This window comes from Anolis sagrei, chromosome 3, assembly GCF_037176765.1.
Source record: "Anolis sagrei isolate rAnoSag1 chromosome 3, rAnoSag1.mat, whole genome shotgun sequence".
Lineage (NCBI taxonomy): Eukaryota > Metazoa > Chordata > Lepidosauria > Squamata > Dactyloidae > Anolis > Anolis sagrei.
The window spans coordinates 46,542,331-46,561,892 of NC_090023.1; the positions used below are offsets into that span (position 1 = coordinate 46,542,331).

General features: G+C 40.9%; 1 long non-coding RNA gene across 1 annotated transcript; it reads right to left on the reverse strand.

The window, feature by feature from the left end:
- Nucleotides 1–498: 498 nt before the first annotated feature.
- Nucleotides 499–18,418, reverse strand: LOC137096618 (uncharacterized). Its single transcript, XR_010909549.1, has 4 exons — nucleotides 18,344–18,418; nucleotides 4,828–4,996; nucleotides 852–1,030; nucleotides 499–748 (listed from the first exon to the last, which is right to left on the reverse strand). It is a non-coding gene; the product is annotated as an uncharacterized lncRNA (long non-coding RNA).
- Nucleotides 18,419–19,562: the final 1,144 nt, after the last annotated feature.

Here is a 19,562-nt window from a genome sequence, read left to right on the forward strand (position 1 = left end):
AACTCCCCAGTTTAGATAATGTAAGTTTGTGATCTAGGGCATGTGGGGGAGAGATTGTTACTTTCCCTGCCTCCTCTGTGCCTGCTTCTTTGCCCCCTGACCTTAGATTAATTGTGTTTTCTGCCTGAGAGGTCATGGAGCATTCGGAAATCTCTCTCTGTGATCAAGGTTCCCTACAGCAATTCAGCCCAGCTGGCTGTTTAATAAAAGGGCATGAGCGGGGACTGGGGAAGCTTGCAGAAGGGAAAGACCAACACTATACCCAGCTAGTTTCCTCCCTGCAGTGGGAGTCAAAAGGCATTCATTGATAGCTTGCTGAAATTGACTGAAGCTAACAGACTCTATGTGGGGAGGGGGACACTATTTCCAATGCAGTCCTCAGAGAGAACTACTTGAATAGACCCAAGGCACAGGCTGGATTTTTGGACTTGCCTGTGCTCACACACAGAGTGCTGTCTATATTAGGGGATTACTCTGCAGTACTACCTTCGTTGTACGGCTGAGTCCAGAGCTCTGCAGCTGCCTCACACCCACTCATCGCTTGGCTGCCAAGGAAGCTCTCTGAGCACACCCACTCCCTGCTGCCTAGCACACCCACACTTGGCTTACCAGCAACAGCAGCACGTAGACACAACGAGCTACTGGTGGTGCCTCTCCAAAGGATTCGCAGCTCAGCAAAACAGCTGTGTAGCAAATGTGCTGGTTGTCTAGCAGAGGGAAGGCACGGCCCATGGCAGCAGCTGTAGATCTGAAAGAAAACCTGGTGTTAGCTACCACAGCAATAATGATTCATTATTCTACCCTTGCTCTCCGTGTGAAAGACAATGTGGCACAGGGCTTAGAAAACTTACTCTTTTTTTTGGACAGCCAAACATGAATCACAGAATCTCCAAACATGACAATGGAAGTTCAGACATGTACTCTGAAGGGTCTTCTGGGGTTTAAATCCCCTCTCAGATAACAAGTTCACTCAGTGGTTTTGGACCAGGCTCACAGGGGCATCATGAGAACTCATCAAGGCAGGGCAGTACTGTGTAAGAAAATTGGTCAGAAACAAGTGCATTGGATAAATAAAATTGATAACTAATGATAATAGCTCAAGATTGAAGATTCTATGCCAGAACTTGGAAAAATCACTTTCAGACTACAACTGTCAAAATCCTCCCTCAGTGTCACCACTGAGGGATTTAGGGAGTTGTAATGCACATGAATGATCTTGCAACGTTTTGTGGTTCTGAACCAGAATACAGATCACTGGCATGCTATGTGCATGTATTTAGGAGAGGACTGGTGTAGTGGTTTGAGTGTTGGACTAAAACTCTGGAGAACAGAATCTTAATCTCAGTGGAAAACCACTGGATGATCTTGAACGAGTCATACACTCAGTCCCAGGAAACCCTATGATAGATTCACCAGAAGTTGGAAAACACTTTAAGGCACACAACTACAACAATCTTCATTCCAGTTGTTGCTAGCCCAGAAGTATTGACAAAGTCAGCATGGAAAACAGAGCTTGTTTCCTACTCCTGAGTACAAGAGTGTAAAATGGAGTATAGCAGCCACCTCATTAAACTAAGACAGCCGCATCAGCTTTCAATGGAACAGGCTGCTGTGAAACCATGCCCCCTCTACTGCCTGCTGTTGCAGTATCAGGCAACTTAACAGTCAGTTGGTTACTTGCAAGGGACTTGTGCTAATTCTTTGGTTGGCTATCTATGATTGGTACACATACATCTCTTCTCATTGTGTACATGTAAGACTAAACTAGAAAAAGAAAAAAAAAAGTATCTGATTTTCTTGCTCTGGATCCCAATTCATTGGCACTCCTGAGCTCACGAACACCTGTACTCTGAGTAAACTACCTTTGACCAAATCGGACAACACTTGCCTGTCTGTATCTTCAGCTAAATTTGTTCCTTTTTGGAGGATAGGGAAATAACACTTCCTCACAGATAATAGAGCTACATCCCAACAACAGGAATGGCCTTTTTAAAGAGAGTTGCTGTTCTATGTCCCAACCAAGAGGTGCAAAATTTGGGGGCCCTTCTGTTGTTGCACAACACATTTCATTATTGATAGTCATTGGACATGCTGACTAGAGCTGAGCAGAGTTTAAGTTCTATAACTGCTGAGAAATCTACATGAAAGAAGCACAACTGTGCTTCAGCTTTGAGGTGAAGGAGGACCGGGTAACATGTAGTCCTGCTAAAGTTATAATAACAATTTTCATACTGCCTAACTGAAAATTAATGGTGACAGTTGTTGAGGACATCTGAATGGCCATCATCATAGGTTGTCACTCATGGTCGAGTATGATTGCCTTCTAATTGTAGGGTCTTGCAGTGGGTCCATAGGTGACTGTAGGGACCTATTCTTGATCTGCATGCTCTTTTGCAGTGAGGGCATCGATTTCTGGATTGGGAAGCAGTCCCAATAAGGGTTGGCTTGATGTGCCTTCCTCTTGATACTTTTGTCCCTTTTGCCCTCCATTCGTGCCTTTTTTAATTTCACAGCACTATTGGTAACAGTTGACCTCCAGTTAGAGTGCTCGACAGCCAAGGCTTCCCAGTTCTCAGTGTCTATGCCACAGTTTTAAAGGTTATCCCATGTTTAAATATATTTTCTTGTCCACCAACATTTTGTTTTCCATTCTTGAGTTGAGAATATAGTAAATGCTTTGGGAGACAATGATCAGGCATTTGGACAATGTGGCCAGTCCAGCAAAGTTGATGGTGGAGGATCATTGCTTCAGTGCTGGTGGTCTTTGCTTCTTCCAGAATACTAACATTTGTCCTCCTGTCTTCCCAAAAGATTTGCAGGATTTTTTGGAGGCAACATTGATGGAATCGTTCCAGTAGTTGAGTGTGATGTCTGTAGACAAATCATGTTTCAAAGGCATATAACAGGGTTGGGAGGACAATAGGCCATATACCTCTGTGGTACAATGTACAATCATGCCAGTCAAAGGTTGCCTATATCAGGATTTAGCAAAGTCCATCCTCCACATGTTGAAGTGCACCTCCTAGAATTTCACACAATTAGTTATGATGGCCAGAGCTGATGGGATTTCCAGTTCAGTTACACCTGGAGGGTCACAGTTTACCACACCTTTGGCCTCTGCACTGATGCTGTTAAATTGAACTGTGGTACTACTTTGAAGTGCAGTTCATTGAGCTCTCTCATTGTTAAGAAGTAAAAGTGGTAGTAGTAGTAGTTATGTGCCTTCATGTCAACTTTGACTTATATAGAAGTGACCCTATTATATGATTTTCTTGACAAGATTTATTCAGAGGATGTTTGCTATTGCCTTCTTTATAGTCTGAGAGAGTGAGACTGGCCCAAGGTCAACCAGTGGCTTCCATGCCTGAGTGCTGATTTGAACTTCAGTCACCTACACTACTATTCTAACATTCAGACCACTGCACCACTCTGGCTCATATTTAGAAGTATGCATGGAAATATATTGTACAAGCATTTTCAAAAACTGAAATAGCAGCCATCAGCATAGGAGAACACTCCTGCTAAGAAGAATGATGTGAGGAGAAAGAACTTAATTCTTTCCTCCATACTACAATACAATAGTAATAAAAAGAAACCTTTTCCCCAAGCCCAGTGCCTATTAACCCCAGGATGCAAGGTGACTTTGACAATCAAACAGATGAGGAAAATGCATTCATGCCTCTCATGTAATGCCTAGCTTGAGCCTCAGGCAGCAAGTTAAGAAGATACTATTTCACAGAGCACTCAGTTTAATTAAGTGATTAGTGGGGCTATCATCTGATTAAAGAAATCTTAGCCCATTAATCAATTAATTAATCAATTAAATCTCTGAACATTTGCATATAGGAATTGCTTTTCTTAAATAACTACATGTTTCATATTAGTATTAGCTGCTTTGGGGAGCCTCTGTTTTCCCATATGAACCTTCCAAGGTTTTTAAGATCTTTAGGGGAGGTCTTTTATTTATTCACTTAAATCAGTTCTCCTCCCAGTCTGAGATGATTTCGCTCACAAGGGGAAAAGGTTAGATGCATATATCCTAGATAAGGGTTGAGAGCAGAATTCCCTTTTGGAAAGGCTATCAAGGGACATGCCCTAGCAATGGGGAAGGCCAACATAAACCTGGGCAGATCTGAGAATACCATTCTTAGGACAAGATTCCACATCTGCCTGCAGCTTTGTAGAGAAGTTACAGAAAAGCACATATGTATATGCCAATTTCATGTAAAAGTCAAGTGAATATTTGGGAGCCAAAATTATAGATTTTGATATGATCCCTGGATAAATCAAGATTCATTCTGTGGAGAAGGGAAAGCACCAGTACTGTCAAAGAGCCAATCGTCCATGGCTGCTGCAGACATTTTCCTACCCAATCATTAAAAAGGCACCGGAGCTGAGAGAGTAGAGGAGATCGGTGCTTCTTTTAAGTTATCCCAGGATGGACAAAGCTTTTTTCCACCCTCCCCAGAGAAAGGATTAATTCCTTAAAAAAAAATAAGGCCCCTTCTCCACTGTTCTTATATCCCAGGATCTGATCCCAGGTTATCTGCATTTAACTGGATCATATGAGCCTCCACTGCCATATAATCTGGGATAAGTAGATAATCTGATATCAGGTACTGGGATATAAGGACTGTGTAGAAAGGGGCTAAGAGTTAAAGTAGAATGCTCACATTGACCACATGCCATTGGTGGTCAACTGTATAGTACCCTTTTAAAAACACAGTGTTTGTTGACCTTTATAAGAAAAGACCTTCAGCTTTGCACACACAGCTTGAAGCCCTCCCACTGCTTATCTGTTTTCAAGTCTCTGCTGTTTTCACTTACCTGTGGTGGAGGCATTTCAGAGTATGGAAATGCAGCTGGTTTAAGCTTGGTTGTAGAGAAAGGAAACCATTCTCAGGTGGGATACACCTGCATTTTCCTTCCCATGGGAGCTCAGAGCAACTGGATCTTTATGGTCCTAATAGCCGTTCCAGCTTTTTTCCTTCTCTACCTGCAAACAACAACAGGAGGTGTCTTTCTAGATTAGACATGGGCAAACTTCAGCCCTCCAAGTGTTTTGGACTTCAGCTTGGAGTCCAAAACACCTGGAGGGCCAAAGTTTGCCCATGCCTGTTCTAGATGATTGACAATTACTGAACAGTGGGAGGTTTTCAGACAGAGTAGAAGGGGGAAAAGACAGCCTTCTGTACCCTAATAAAAATAATGTACTTGTGCACAAGCTGCATTTACATGTCTATAAACTACAACATGATGCCATCCTTAATACGTTCTGTGAACTACAAAACCTGATAGTACTGAACCACACCTTCCAATATGGCAGGGACAGTCTTGATTAATCCATTGTCATCCCACTTTTTCATTTGATTTTCCACACACTTTCCTCCTAGTTCCTCAGCTTACTTCAGTTGCTGCAAACCTAATTGGAACTGAAAATGCAATTTATACTCAATTGACTCAGCAGAAAGAGAGAAGAGAAGTGGAAAATGTTTTACCGTTCCAGTACCCCAGGCAAAAGCTAGCTGTTGCAGCCTCTCCCAGCTTGAGCATTTTCCCTCATTAATAATTTTTGCCATCTTGACCACACTCTGATGTTGCTTGGCCATGTATGTTCCAATTTTCATCTGTCAAATGTTGGAAAGAATGCTTTAGCTGTCACTGCTCTGTGCTTTGGGATCCTAGAATTTGTAGTTTTGTAGAGTACTTCAAATTCTCTACTAGAAAGCTCATAATTCAAATGCTCTCCAGCAGAAAATTCCATCTCACCAGCCTGCAGATGCTAGGATTACATAGGATGGATCCATGGCATTCAAAATTGTATTGGACCACTCTGACTCTGAAGTGCAGACACAGCCATATATAGTAAAACTGTGTGTGACACCTGCCTTTTCCTGTCCTTCAGTTGTGTCCTGTCCTTTTTTGTTCCATTTCTGATTTGAATGCTTTTGTTTGGACAATTTTTGAACATTCTCTTGTATTAATGGTCCAAGAATTTACAACTGCCTTTCTCATCTGGTGTAAAGCCGGTGGTGGATCTTTGCAAGTGTTCACTTTAGGAACAACTGCTCACAGCAGTAGGTTGTTTCAAACAAAGATGCTATTCTAAAAGCATGTCTCTGGAGATGCTTTATCATGAGCACACAGCTTGTCGAACTCCACAAGAGTCACGTTGCTGTATTTTGCCTTCCAGTTCACTGTTGTTTTGCAGCTCCAGCAGCTCATGTTGACATTTTGCTGGTTCATCACCCACTTTGTCTGTGAAACTTGTGGCAGAAGGACAAAAGTATCCATATAGTATTTCCTATACAGGATCTATAGAGATACTTACCAAATTTCTACACTGGGAATAAAAGCAGCTGGGATAAAAGAAATTTCTCTAGAAAAATAGAACTGGGAAGAAATCAAACTGGGAAAAAATGTTATGATGCATTCATTTCTCAATGACCTTTCTTCTCAGACTAAAACATCAAGCACAGTATTTTAAGTTCCCCTTTTCTGATTCCTGCTGTCTCCGAAGGAGGAAACACAAAGTTTGGCCTTTTTGCACAACTAAATAGGTCTAATAAAAGTCATGAACATTTTAAAGCAGAAGTTTTTTGTGCAAACATACACAAGTCTATGTGATAGGAAATTTCAGAGTGTTTAGTAGTAGTGGATGATCTACGCCGGGAGCTAGACGGGGAGTGTGTCCCTGTTGGTTCTGCTGGACCACTCAGCAGCCTTCGATACCGTCGACCACGGTATCCTTCTGAGATGCCTCGCGGGGATGGGCCTTGGAGGTACTGTTCTGCAGTGGCTCCGGTCCTTCTTAGAGGGTTGATCTCAGAAGGTGTTATTGGGGGACACCTGTTCTACCCCACAACCATTGTCTTCTGGGGTTCCACAGGATTCAATATTGTCTCCCATGTTGTTTAACATCTACATGAAGCTGCTGGGGGAGATCATCCGGAGTTTCGGGGTATGATGTCATCTGTACGTGGATGATGTCCAACTCTGTCACTCCTTTCCACCTGCTACTAAGGAGGCTGTTCAGGTCCTGAACCGGTGCTTGGCCGCTGTAACAGTCTGGATGAGGGCGAACAAATTGAAATTGTATCCAGACAAGACAGAGGTACTCCTGGTCAGTTGCAAGGCCGAACAGGGCATAGGCTTACAGCCTGTGTTGGATGGGGTTAGACTCCCCCTGAAGACGCAGGTTCACAGCTTGGTTGTGATCTTGGACTCATCACTGAGCCTGGAACCTCAGGTTTCAGCAGTGACCAGGGGAGCATTCACACAGTTAGAACTTGTGCGCCAGCTGCGCCCGTACCTTGGGAAGTCTGACTTGGCCACGGTAGTCCATGCTCTGGTTACATCCCGTATAGACTACTGCAACGCTCTCTACGTGTGGTTGCCTTTGAAGACTGCTTGGAAGCTTCAAATGGTCCAGCGTTCGGCAGCCAGGTTGCTAATAGGAGCGGCACTCAAGGAGCATACAACTCCTCTGTTGCGCCAGCTCCACTGGCTGCCAGTTTGCTACCGGGCACAATTCAAATTGCTGGTGTTAGCCTATAAAACCCTAAACGGTTCTGGCTCTACTTATCTCTCCGAATGCATCTCCTCCTATGAACCAACTAGGGCATCATCTGGGGAGGCCCTGTTCTTGGTCCCGCCTGCATCACAGGCGCGCCTGGCGGGGACGAGAGACAGGGCCTTCTCAGTGGTGGCCCCTCGGCTGTGGAACGCCCCTCCTACAGATATCAGATCGGCCCTCTCCCTGTTGGCATTTCAGAGGAAAGTGAAGACCTGGCTATTCAAACAAGCATTCGATTAAGCAGTGTAATTGAATATAGGAATACGGAATAATGGATGATGAGATTGGATTCTGATTTTAATGATGAGACGCTAATGATTGTTATATTGATGTTTAATAGTTGATGATGCTACTGTTTTTAACTGTCCCATATTTGTTTTGTGATGTTTTTGCATTGAATTTTGCTGTTGTTAACCGCTTTGAGTCACCTGAGGGCTGAGAAAAGCGGTGTATAAATGAAGTAAATAAATAAATAAATAAATAAATAAATAAATACCAGTTGAGTAATTCCCATCCAAAATGCATGGGACCAGAAGTGTTTTAGATTTCTGGATTTTGGAATATCTGTGTTTGCATATACATACATAATGTCTTATATTGGAACTGGTATTCAAGCCTAACATGAAACTCATTTATGTGTGTCTCTCCTGACTTTTAGCCCTCATCTATGGCAGGCATCCTCAGAGGTTGCAATATTCACACTTGCCTTGAAAGGACAAGAGTTCTTTCTCTCACCTTGGACATCCCACAGATATATAAACCTCACTTGTCTAGTTTCCCAATCTCTGAGGATGCCTGCCATAGATGTGGGTGAAACATCAGGAGAGAATGCTTCTGGAACATAGCCATACAGCCAAGAAAACTCACAGAAACTCATTTATGTTTCTTACGTACCTTTTCAACATAGCCTAAAGGTAATTGCGTACAATATTTTCAGTTATTTTGTGCATGGAACAAAGTTTGTGAACATTGAACCAACAGAAAACAAAGATGTAACCACCCATGTTAATAATTTTGAATTTTGGAATGTTTTGGATTTTGGAATTCCAATTAATTGTTGTGCAACCTGTGCTTCCTCCCCTGGGAGTAAATATCCATAGGATTGCAGCCTGAGTGTTTAATACATGCTTAGATTGCGATTACCTTTCCTTTGCTCTATTCCTTCTAAAACCCTAAAGAAAGTAGGTGCTAAAAGAAAGAAAAGAGGGAAAAGGCAGTAAATATCTCTGAAGGAAAAGTCTTTGAGGCCTGGCTGCCTAAGATTTTGCAGCTACCAATCTCATTGTGAATCTAGCTGTTGAGATCAGCAGGAGAGCCCTCTTTGGAAAACCCTTCCTTGAAGTCCTTTCATTGGCAAGAAAAGACTATACTATACCCACAGGCTTTGAGAACTGAAGGTTTTTCAAGAAAGTGCTTTTCAGAGGTGCTGTATTGTTTTAATTGTACTATCTTTAACTGATTTTTTATCATTGCTTTTTTGTATGCTCTTTAAATGCATGCTTGAAGTTGATTTAATATTTTAATAGTTTAATTCTACTTTAATATTGCCCTTCTCTCAGTCCCACTGCCTTCCCCACACACATCTGGTGGAAACAAGGAAGAGGGACTTCTTATGGCTGATTGCAGACATTAAAACTCTCTCCTTAGGGAGGTCTGAATGGCCCTATCCTTGCTCACGTTATGTTCCCAAATGAAAAAAAGAAAGAACTCTTAACAGTATGCAGCACTTTTTTTGCTTTTAAATTCTATCTTTATCAGTGTGAAATGATTGAATTCTACAGGTTGCTGAATTGCTTTTAAAAATGAGTATATAAGGAAAATTTCAGTTAACAAGGTAGAAGTGCTTCTGGGCATTACTTCTTAAACAGAAGCTTTGGTACCAGAGGCAGAAATAACATGGAAAGAACAGAGATGATTTTTTTCCACCAAACTCCACTTCTTTAGTAATTGTTATTTTGGTGACCAAACTTTAGAAGTATGTTTTTTCAAATATGCTGGGGAAAACTGATGAGTTTTAACTGCTGTCTCCATTTCTTTCTGTTTTGCAGTTGCTGTCTACCTAAACCCTAATGTAAGAGGTTTCATTCATGATTTTTCCACACTGCACAAGTGAGAGCAACGCCCTGACAGAAAGTGCAGTTAAAGTATTTAGAGTATGGAATATGGAGTGTTGGGGAACAGTTCAGTAACAGATAATACATGATCAGAGGTATTGTCTTAAAGGAATACAGGGGCCCTATTTCGAAGTCCAAGTGGCTGAATTACCTGTTAAATACCATCAATTTGTGGGTACGTGGTGGATGGGAGTGATGGAAAGCTTAGACATACCCATCATTATAGGAAATGACTTGGCAGCACATTGCAGCAAAGTAAATGTAGTCACCAGAAGCTAAGGGTAGGGTAGGGTGGGGTGGGGGAAATGAAAGAAATTTTACATCAGAAATGGTTCCTGATTCCCAATCTTTTATGTATTTTATCCTTATATGTATTTGTTAATCCACTGTTGATGAATGATAGTTTAGATTTTTACTGTTAGCATTGAATGTTTGCTGTCAGCCGGTCTGAGTCCCTCTATGGAGGGAGAGAAGATCGGGATATTTATATTAAAGTTTTAAATAAATAATAATAAATAAATATGACAACGCACCAGAAGTCCCATTTCATTTGGACATTGATCATGCGAGACAGTTTCAAAAGGCCCCAAAAGAAGATGAGAGACTTCAAGGGTTGTGGGAAGGAGCTGAACCTGAAAGTGCCATGCCCAATATAGAAAAACCCTATCTATTCAAAACTATTGGGGATAAAGTATACAGGGTGGCACAAAGAAAGAAAAATGCTATCCTGTTTGAAGAGATCATCAGCCTTATGAAAAAAGAAATCCGGAGGGCATTGGCTGAAAACCCCACAATGTGTGAGAGCAAAAACACCTTTGATGATAAGAAGAAGCACACTTCATCAGCGTTGAAAGCTGAAAAGCCAGTAGCCAAGAAAGTGGTCAAGAGAATTGCCAAAAGCCCATCATGGTTGCCAGAGGAGCCAGGAAAGCAGTGGTCAAGAAGCCAAAAAGGTCTGAAATCACCTCAGCTTCTAAGAAGAAACCACAGGAGAGAGAGAGAGGAAGAAAAGCAGAGAAGGCTCATGATCATCCTGTGAGGAGGAAAACCGTCCCTCAAAGACAGCGGCGAGTCACCCAAAGAAGATGTATGATGCTAGAAAAGAGGAAAAGAAGAGGCAATGAGAAGAAGCCCAAAGACCATCATAAAGAGATAGTGGTTCAGTGCAGTCAAGGCTGTGTTGGAGCCATGGGACATTGCACAGAAAAACACCTGTGTCCTCAATAAAATGTGAGAGTTTAACTATTGTGTGGGCAAACAATAAATTGGGATCATATGTGTGGGAAAATGATTCAACATTGTGTAAAAACATTACCCTTTAAAATGGCGAAACCAAGTGGAAGACCAGATCATAGTGGTCAGACCCAGGCCCAGAAATAAATTAGAAGTGGCATGGGAGGACTCACATATGGCAAAGGCCAAACTGCCGATATTATTTACCTTGTGGCTAGAGTGTATGGTAAGAGGAAATGTTAACGATAAGGTAAGAACATAGTAAAACCATACCATTAAAAGAATAACCTGGTGCGTAAATGCCAACTGGATGGACCCCAGGTAAAGTGTTTAGGAACACCTGGTGAGGAGGTGTCTTCAACAGTTCTAGGTAGAGACTGTTGGAGAAGGAAGAAGGCTTTATAGGTGAAAGGAAAATGGAAGTCTCCAGGAGAGTGGGTTTTTATAATTTTAGAGCATCTGTAGAGGAGGGTGGTTAAGAATTAAAAAAAAATCTTCAAAGAGAATACTGGGTTCTTAATACAACCTCCAGAAGACAGAAAGCCAACATTTAAAATCCTCAGTTCTTGTGGGTTTTTTCGGGCTATATGGCCATGTTCTAGAGGCATTTCTCCTGACGTTTCGCCTGCATCTATGGCAAGCATCCTCAGAGGTGAGGTCTGCTGGAAATGGGGAAAAGGGGGTTTATATATCTGTGGAATGGCCAGGATGAGACAAAGGGGCTTTTGTAAGTTGGGCTGGGTGTGAATCTTTCCACTGACCACCTTGATTAGCATACAGTGGGCTGACAGTGCCTGGAGCAAACTCTTCTTGAAAGGTCAAGAAGGTTTAAAAGGTTTAAAAGTACCAAGTGGTCAGGATCTCTATGTCAGGTCAAAGATTGTTGGAAACCAGTTTTCATGTGTTTTCATGTGTTAATATTAAAAGTCTTTTAGGGAAGAGGAAAGGCTTGAATGAAAGTCATGCTGAAATGTTGTTTTGTAACATCTTCATAAAAGAATATTTACCTCATTTGTAACCACCAAGCATTTATATTTTGGAAACCATCACACTTTTGTCACAAAAAGGATACAAATAAACCATCAGTTACTGTTTTACTTTAAGCAAAGTCTCTCTCACTTTCTAACCTCTATTTTAAAGGAGCAGAAAAGGTGGCAAAGATATTTAAAACACCCTCGCCTGATGGATTCATTCCTTTACATTGTATGGTAGCAGCAGAATTAAACATTATTTATATTTATTGGTGAGATATCAAAGTAAGGTGGGGTATCTTCAAAATAGCTGACCAGAGAAGAGGGAGGCCTTTTTTCACATGCCCTTGTTAGAAGTCAACTCTTTGAAAAAGTGATATCCACAAGCATTAATGTAATGGCACACAGGCAACTCGGCTGTTAAACTGAAGAACCATGATCTTTAAACTGCCAAGGACAAAGACATGCCACTACAAAAATATATTGTTTAGCAGAAGATGGTTGCTTCTTTAAAGTAGAATTTGCAGTTATAATTGTAATTGCAGTTGCCCAAAAGATATATACTCCTTTGAACCCTCTTAGTTAAAATATGCACTCATGAGACAAAAGTAGTCTTCTTTAAAAATAACATCTCAGGTTTACTAACAAACTTCTTGTATATATTCAGCATATTAGTCCATAGTCCAATGTCTTTAATCTTATAGCTGTACTCACTGAAGCTCATAAGTCATACTTCTCTATTCCAAAGTCCAAACAGCAACATACATGCATCCACCTCCACTGAAGTCTAAAAGCATACTGTACTAAAGTCCAAACAAAAACATGCATCCACCTCCACTGATGCAAATGTATAACAAAAATGGAATCCTGAGTCTGAAGCCTCTCCCACACCAAAGAGGTACAGTCAAACTGGCAAATATAATATATTTATTCATTTATTTACAGTATTTATATTCCGCCCTTCTCACCCCGCAGGGGACTCAGGGCGGATTACAATGTACATATACAGGCAAACATTCAATGCCTTAGACACACAAGACAAATAGACAGACAATCAGGTTAACAATTATACAAATTTACAAACAGTGAAGGCTTGGAAGGTTGCTATTTCCAATAAATATAACATTCAAGCTTAGTGGGAAATAATTCTTCACAAAGCCACAGTCTCTGTAATATATAGCCATGATAATTAAAGTGGTATTGAAATACTATAATTGTGCAGTGTGGATACACCCAGACACCTCCACTAATAACTGTTGAGTGGTCCCACACTTACAGCTTCTTCACAAATTTGTCAAATCCTTTTTAAAGCTTTTCCTAGCTAGGAAACATTATCACATCTTGTGACAACTGAATCATGAATGAAATCCACATTATTAGGTGCAGGGAGAAATGTTTTGTTTGCCTCCTCTCATTCTACTGCCAACTAATGTCTTTAGATAATCCCTATGTGTTAAACAGCTTCTTTCCAGAGAAGTCCCTGTTTCCTAACTGAGAACCCGGATGCTTCTCTTATAAAATATCTTTGTTTCTTAGCAATGCCCCTCTACAGTGCTTACACAGTCTCTGTGCGATCATTCAAAAAGCGTACTCCGGCTTCCGACTGAAGATTCGAGAGAACCAAAGTAATTTGTTCTCCGCAGGCATGATTGCCTGAACCTGGGAGGTCAGCAGCAGAGCGCCAGCGGATCACAATGGACTGAGATGATTTTAATTGGACAAGATTCCACCGAAGAAAGGTTGGAGAGGGACTGGTCTCCTGCTGGTCTCATCTTCTGCCAGCGCTCCTGCTTTGCTAATGCCTTTGCTGAAGAAGGCAATCAAAAGACAGCTGCATTTTCATGTTTCTCAGTTATTTCTTCCCTTGGTGACATCCCAGAAAACTTCTAAATTATAGATGCAACACTTACCAGGCTTCCAGAACTGCATTTTATGACCCACTTGCTTGTGGGAATGTCTGATGCAGAGCTTAGAAAAGTTACATTTGGGGACCACACACTCTCAAAGTTACTAGCCATGCTTTTTTGTTCAAAAATGATTTTTTCCAAATCCTGATGAACAGAAGTGAGAGCAGGACTTGGGTGGTTCTTACTGTGTATCTTCAAGTAATCTCTGACATATAGTAAGTTACCTTATCATAAGGTTTTCACAGCACGATTTCTTCAAAAGTGGTTGGCCATTATCTTCCTCAGTGATGAGAGAGTGTGAATTGACCAATGTCACCCAGTGGGTGTCCATGACTGAGCAGAGATTCAGACCCTTTGGTCCATTCACACTACACAATTGTAGGGCTATTTTTCTACTTTAACTACCATGGTTCTGCCCTATGGAATACTGAGATGGATAATTTAGAGAGCGTCTATAATAGAGTATAAGGAAAGGAGTTGGGGAGAAGATTGAAAGGAAATTTGTGGTGTTTTAAATGTAATAGATATTTAATCTGCTTTGATATTATTAACATCTGTAAATAAATAAAGATTTGTGTTTATATATACATTTTGGCCTCCATAAATGCTATCTATAAAAGACCTGGGATTCAGACAAGATATCTGGTAGCAGCACTGAATATATTTCACAAGCAAGCCAGTTTCACAAACTCACCTGTTGAGCACAAGGGAAAGAGCTTTCTCCTCTGTGGCCCCCCGACTCTGGAACTAATTACCTGGAGAGATTAGTAAAGCCCCTATCCTAGAAACCTTTAAAAAGAACCTTAAAACCTGGCTCTTCCGCTGTGCCTTTGTGCCTATACAACCTCACACTATTGCTTAGCCTCAATGTTTTGTAATTGGAGTATACGTCCCATCCCCCCCCCCCCGTGGGAAAGCTTCCACAATCCTTGTTTTAATGAACCCCCCTCCACAAATAACCTGCTTCTCCTTTTATCTCACCTATGTTTTAAATCAGTTTTTAATCAGTTTTTAATCATTATCTCACGCATGTAGCCACCCATTGTTACTGTGACTGTGTTTATTGTAATCTTAGATTGTTAATGTATTCATATGTTTTATGTAATTATGTTGTTGTTGTTTCTTGTGTGTGTTTTTGGTTTTATTTTGCTGTAATTTGTTGATTGGGCTTGACCTCATGTAAGCCACCCCGAGTCCCCATTGGGGAGATGGTGCGGGGTAGAAAGTTTATTATTATTGAATATAGTAGGGTAGTGTCCATCAAGGGAAGAAGTTTCATACGTCTTCCTAGGTACTTTGAGGGCATTTCCACAGTCCTCACATTCAGGGATACAGCTGGGGCAGAAGAAATTCCTTATATTGTGCCAGTGGTAGGAATCAAGGAAAGCCCTCCATCTTGGTAATCACAGTGGCACTGTGCAAGTTTTCATATTTAGTGAGCTAAAGGGTAGAAACGTCATGTCGTGGAGTTGGCTGAGAGGAACCACAAAACTAAAGTTATGTAGTGTGAGTGGACATTTCTACAGTGAGACATCATGCAGATATTCTAAAATCCTTTCCTTCCTTTTTAAGAACTGAAATACCAGAACTTGTCATTCTGAGAATCCAGCTGATAGCTTCATCACATCCATGGCCTTCTCCTTGTCCCTCTGGCATTTTACAGTTCAGTGTTTATAAAGCAGGCCGCTAGCCAGTCCTGGGTTTATAGAGAGATATTGAGAGGATCACTCTATTAAAGATTAGAAGACATTCTGATGCTATGGATACAGAGCCTGTACGAGACAGATGGAAGGGTCGGGCTTCTGAAGTGTGTGCGTGTGTGTCAGTTCATGCATGCCTAGGTGCAGCTAAGGGAAGATTTGCTGATTACAATCTCTTCATTTTTTTCTGTTGATAAGTGTTGGCAACTACACCCACCAAAATCACTCCCAGCTGCTTTCTTCTCCGCACACCATTCTCTAGTCATGCATGTGCTTCTAAGTGACGGTATGGATCAGTTTCTTAGTATATCCTGCCCATAGTGAGCTAGCTTTCTCCAGAGACTTTAGCATCCTGCAGCTATGTCATTTGGAGTCTCTCCCCGCCCCCAAAATCTTGCAATACACCCATACTACAACAAGAGTGGCTTCTGTTATATGTAAAACAGATGTTTTTGAGTCTTCACACTCCTCTCTTAGCAAGCAGAGAAGTGCTCAGCTAGTGAAAGCAAGAAACAAGACCATACCTATCAGTGCTGGCAGCATTTTTCAGTCAGGGACAATTGGTGTTCAGAAATTAAAACTGTTTACTTTGCTTTCTTGAGCCAGGATACCATACATTCAAGAAACAACAGAGAATTGTTCCTATGGCACCGGCTGTACAGTGAGGCCTTGTTCTTGCAATGCTTTGGGGGGTTTTTAGGGCACAGAAGTTTACACATGCATGAAGATTTCATCCTGCAATGGTCAATGGCACTACTAGCAGCTGTGATGGTTGTGTGTGCTCATTGGATCCCAGAACTTGGGAAAGTCACTTTGTGTGGAATAAAACCCCCAGAAGCTCCATCTAGCATGGCCATTGGTCAGCCTGATTGGAGGGTTCTGGGATTTGTAGTCCAAAAATTCCCAAATGGTGCTTTTCTTTTAGGGGATCTCATCCTACAAAAGTATTAAATCCAGAAACCTATTTGCCTTCTAGCCTCTAAAATGTGTGGACAGAGAGCCTCTTAGAGTAGTATGCTACAAATGCCACCCCAATTCACGCCACATCTATGCATCATTTTGTAGGATTTCATCCTACAAAAGTTCTAACTCCAGAAACCTATTAGCCTTCTAGCCTCTCTGTAATGAGTGGACGGAGAGCCTTTTAGAGTAGTATGCTACAAATGGCAACCCAATTCCATGGCCATGGTCTGGTGATTGATAGTTTTCCCCTGACATTGTCCTATCATTTCCGACTCTGGGGGTTGATGCTCATCATTTCTAAGCCGAAGAGCCAGCATTGTCTGTAGATACCTCCAAGGTCATGTGGCCAGCATGATTTCAAGGAGCACTGTTACCTTTCAACCTTACCGATCTACTCACTTTTGCATGTTTTCGAACTACTAGGTTGGCAGAAGCTGGGGCTAACAGCAGGTGCTCACGCTACTCCCCGGATTCGAATCTGAGACCTTTCGGTCAGCAAGTTCAGCGCTTTAACCCACTGCACCACTGGGGGTTCCATGGTGATTGATAACATCTCCCCAAAAAAGTATACAGGATTCAGCCAAAAACACAAATACATTTATTCTAGGTGCTGATTGCTTCCATTTTTTCATAACTTAAGTGGAAGAAGAATGCCCAACCTTACTAATCATATAAATGTAACATACTTGTACTTACATTCTAGTTCAGACTGATGTAAGAACAATGGATGTCTGCTTTAGCCATATATATATATATATATATATATATATATATATACACAGACATACACACATTCACACACACATACAGTTCAGGAGTGGTCAGTGATAGACGTTATAAAATAATGACCAGAAAGCAGCAAATCATAGAGCAGGTGGAAAGGGGAACCATTTTAAAGCTTTAAAAAATACTACTGCTTCATGAATGGTAGCCTGTAAGCCCCAAGAAAGAAATGAGTAGTTCTCTGAGTATCAGGCAACTATCTTATTGGTGGAGATGGAGAAAAACCCGCTAACTGCATTCATGCAAGTAGGAAGTTGACACTTTACCATGTTTTCCTCTCTGAGCCTGAAGCAACCGTATTGGAGCTGCAGACACATACACACACACATCAGCAGGGCCAATCCACCAAGCAAGATTTGGGAACTTTGAGTTTTAAATTCTGTTTTCATTTCTTCCCTCATCTTCTAATTTATTTTCTTTGAATTATGCCTGCTTGTAGAAAACTGGAGAACTTGAAAACTTATGCCACATTTATGCATCACTACTGTAACTATTAGAGTCCTGAGGTATTCACAATTTCAAATGTTTTTTTTTTTTAAAAAAATTGAAGACCATATGGTTGCTTTCCCCCAAAATTGTTTTTATTAATCTAGGGTGAAAACGATCCTAGTCATTGGACAAAACCATTAAGCTACTTCTTCTGGATGGCTTCTCATTGCTCACTTGGTGGATATGCTTTCAAATTGACTGTTGACTATAAGGTGTCAATAAATCAACTTATGTGCCTTTTTGATCCTGCTCCTAGCTTTTTGTTCCATGGTGGACCTCTGAAGCATACTATGAGTCAATAGATCAAATTCTTTCTCCTCCTCCTTATGTCATCACCTGATGCCATCATTTGCTTTCCTTGCATCACTTCTTTGAAAGGATTTTAGGACTGCTATAGGTCAACATGACCCTCCTTCCTTGCCTTTTTACGTTGCTCTTCCTGCCTCAAATAACTATCATTAAACCTAAATGAGGAATGAAATAAACTGCTCTGTAGTGGGCTGTTCAAAGCCGTGGCTTTTAAATAAATAAATAAAGGCTGAGCAGTGTATGTCCTGGAGTCATGTATCTTTCGTCATGTCTATTTGGTCAAATGCAGATTACTTACGACAATTCCTTGTGATTCTTCATCTGTCTCAGGTTTCAGCTTGTATGCATAAGTGCTGCTTGCTGAGATGTGTTTATGTTGCCTTAGTAACTTGGTTCCTCTTCTCCCTCCTCCCCTGGTTTATTTCAGTTCGTGACAAGGTTTGAGAAGCACTGGTCTGCATGAAACCACACTTTTCTAAAGAGAAGAAAGTAACCTTAGTGTTGCCATATCCCTATGGCCAATTTGCCAAGCTGTGTTTTGTGCACACAGATCTTCAAACACCCAGGTTTCAAAGAATCGGTAGTATGTGAGCTTTGGTGCTATATTTCATTTCTTTTTTTCTCTTTGTAAGATTTTTTTAAAAAAATCTTGTATATACTCATTTATAAATCAGGGCGCATTCAAACAGCACCTAAACGATGTCCCACCAAACGATGTCCCACGTAAACATGACTACATTCAGCACAAAGCAGGAAAACCCTGTTTTGTAGGGCTGGGCGGTTTCGTTTCGTTAATTCGTAATTCGTTAATAATTCGTTAATTTTTTCAATTACAAAACGATAACAAACCATTCTGGAGCAATTATTTAAAAAAACGAATTTTCAAAATGTTTTGTAAATGCTTCGTATTTCGATATTGTATTCGTTTCGTTATTGTTTTGAGGTCATTTCGTTATTATTTCCGTATGTCTGGGCCAGTTTTATGGTTTAATTAGTGAAAAAAATTATAATATCACACCAACAGTCAACTGCAGAGGGAGAGGGAAGCTTCAGAAGGTTTTGGAGGTTTTTTAGCATATTTCGCGGTCGCGTCTGCCATTAACGAATCGATTTGTTATTGTTTCGGAAATCGATTCGTTAATTTTTTACCATTTACGAAATTTCGTAAATATCGAACTTTTTAAAAGGAAAATTTTGTAATTATTTTAAATATCGAAACAAAAAAAAACCCCAAATACAAATCGATTTTAGAAACAAATTTTTCCGTTGTTACCCAGGCCTACCGTTTTGTGCCAAGGTAATTTGTTAGCGGGAAAGACGCAGGTCTTCTTGACTTCTAAATGCAAAAATTGTTCATATTCCATTTACTTGGAGGAGGGAGAAAACAGGAAGGGATGAATTTTTCCCTTCCCTGAAGAATCAGGCAATGCAAAACTTCTGCAGCTCTCTCTAACTTCTCAGTTCATTCTCATTAATAACTTTTGCCATCTGCTGTTGCTGGGCCACATATATGTCAA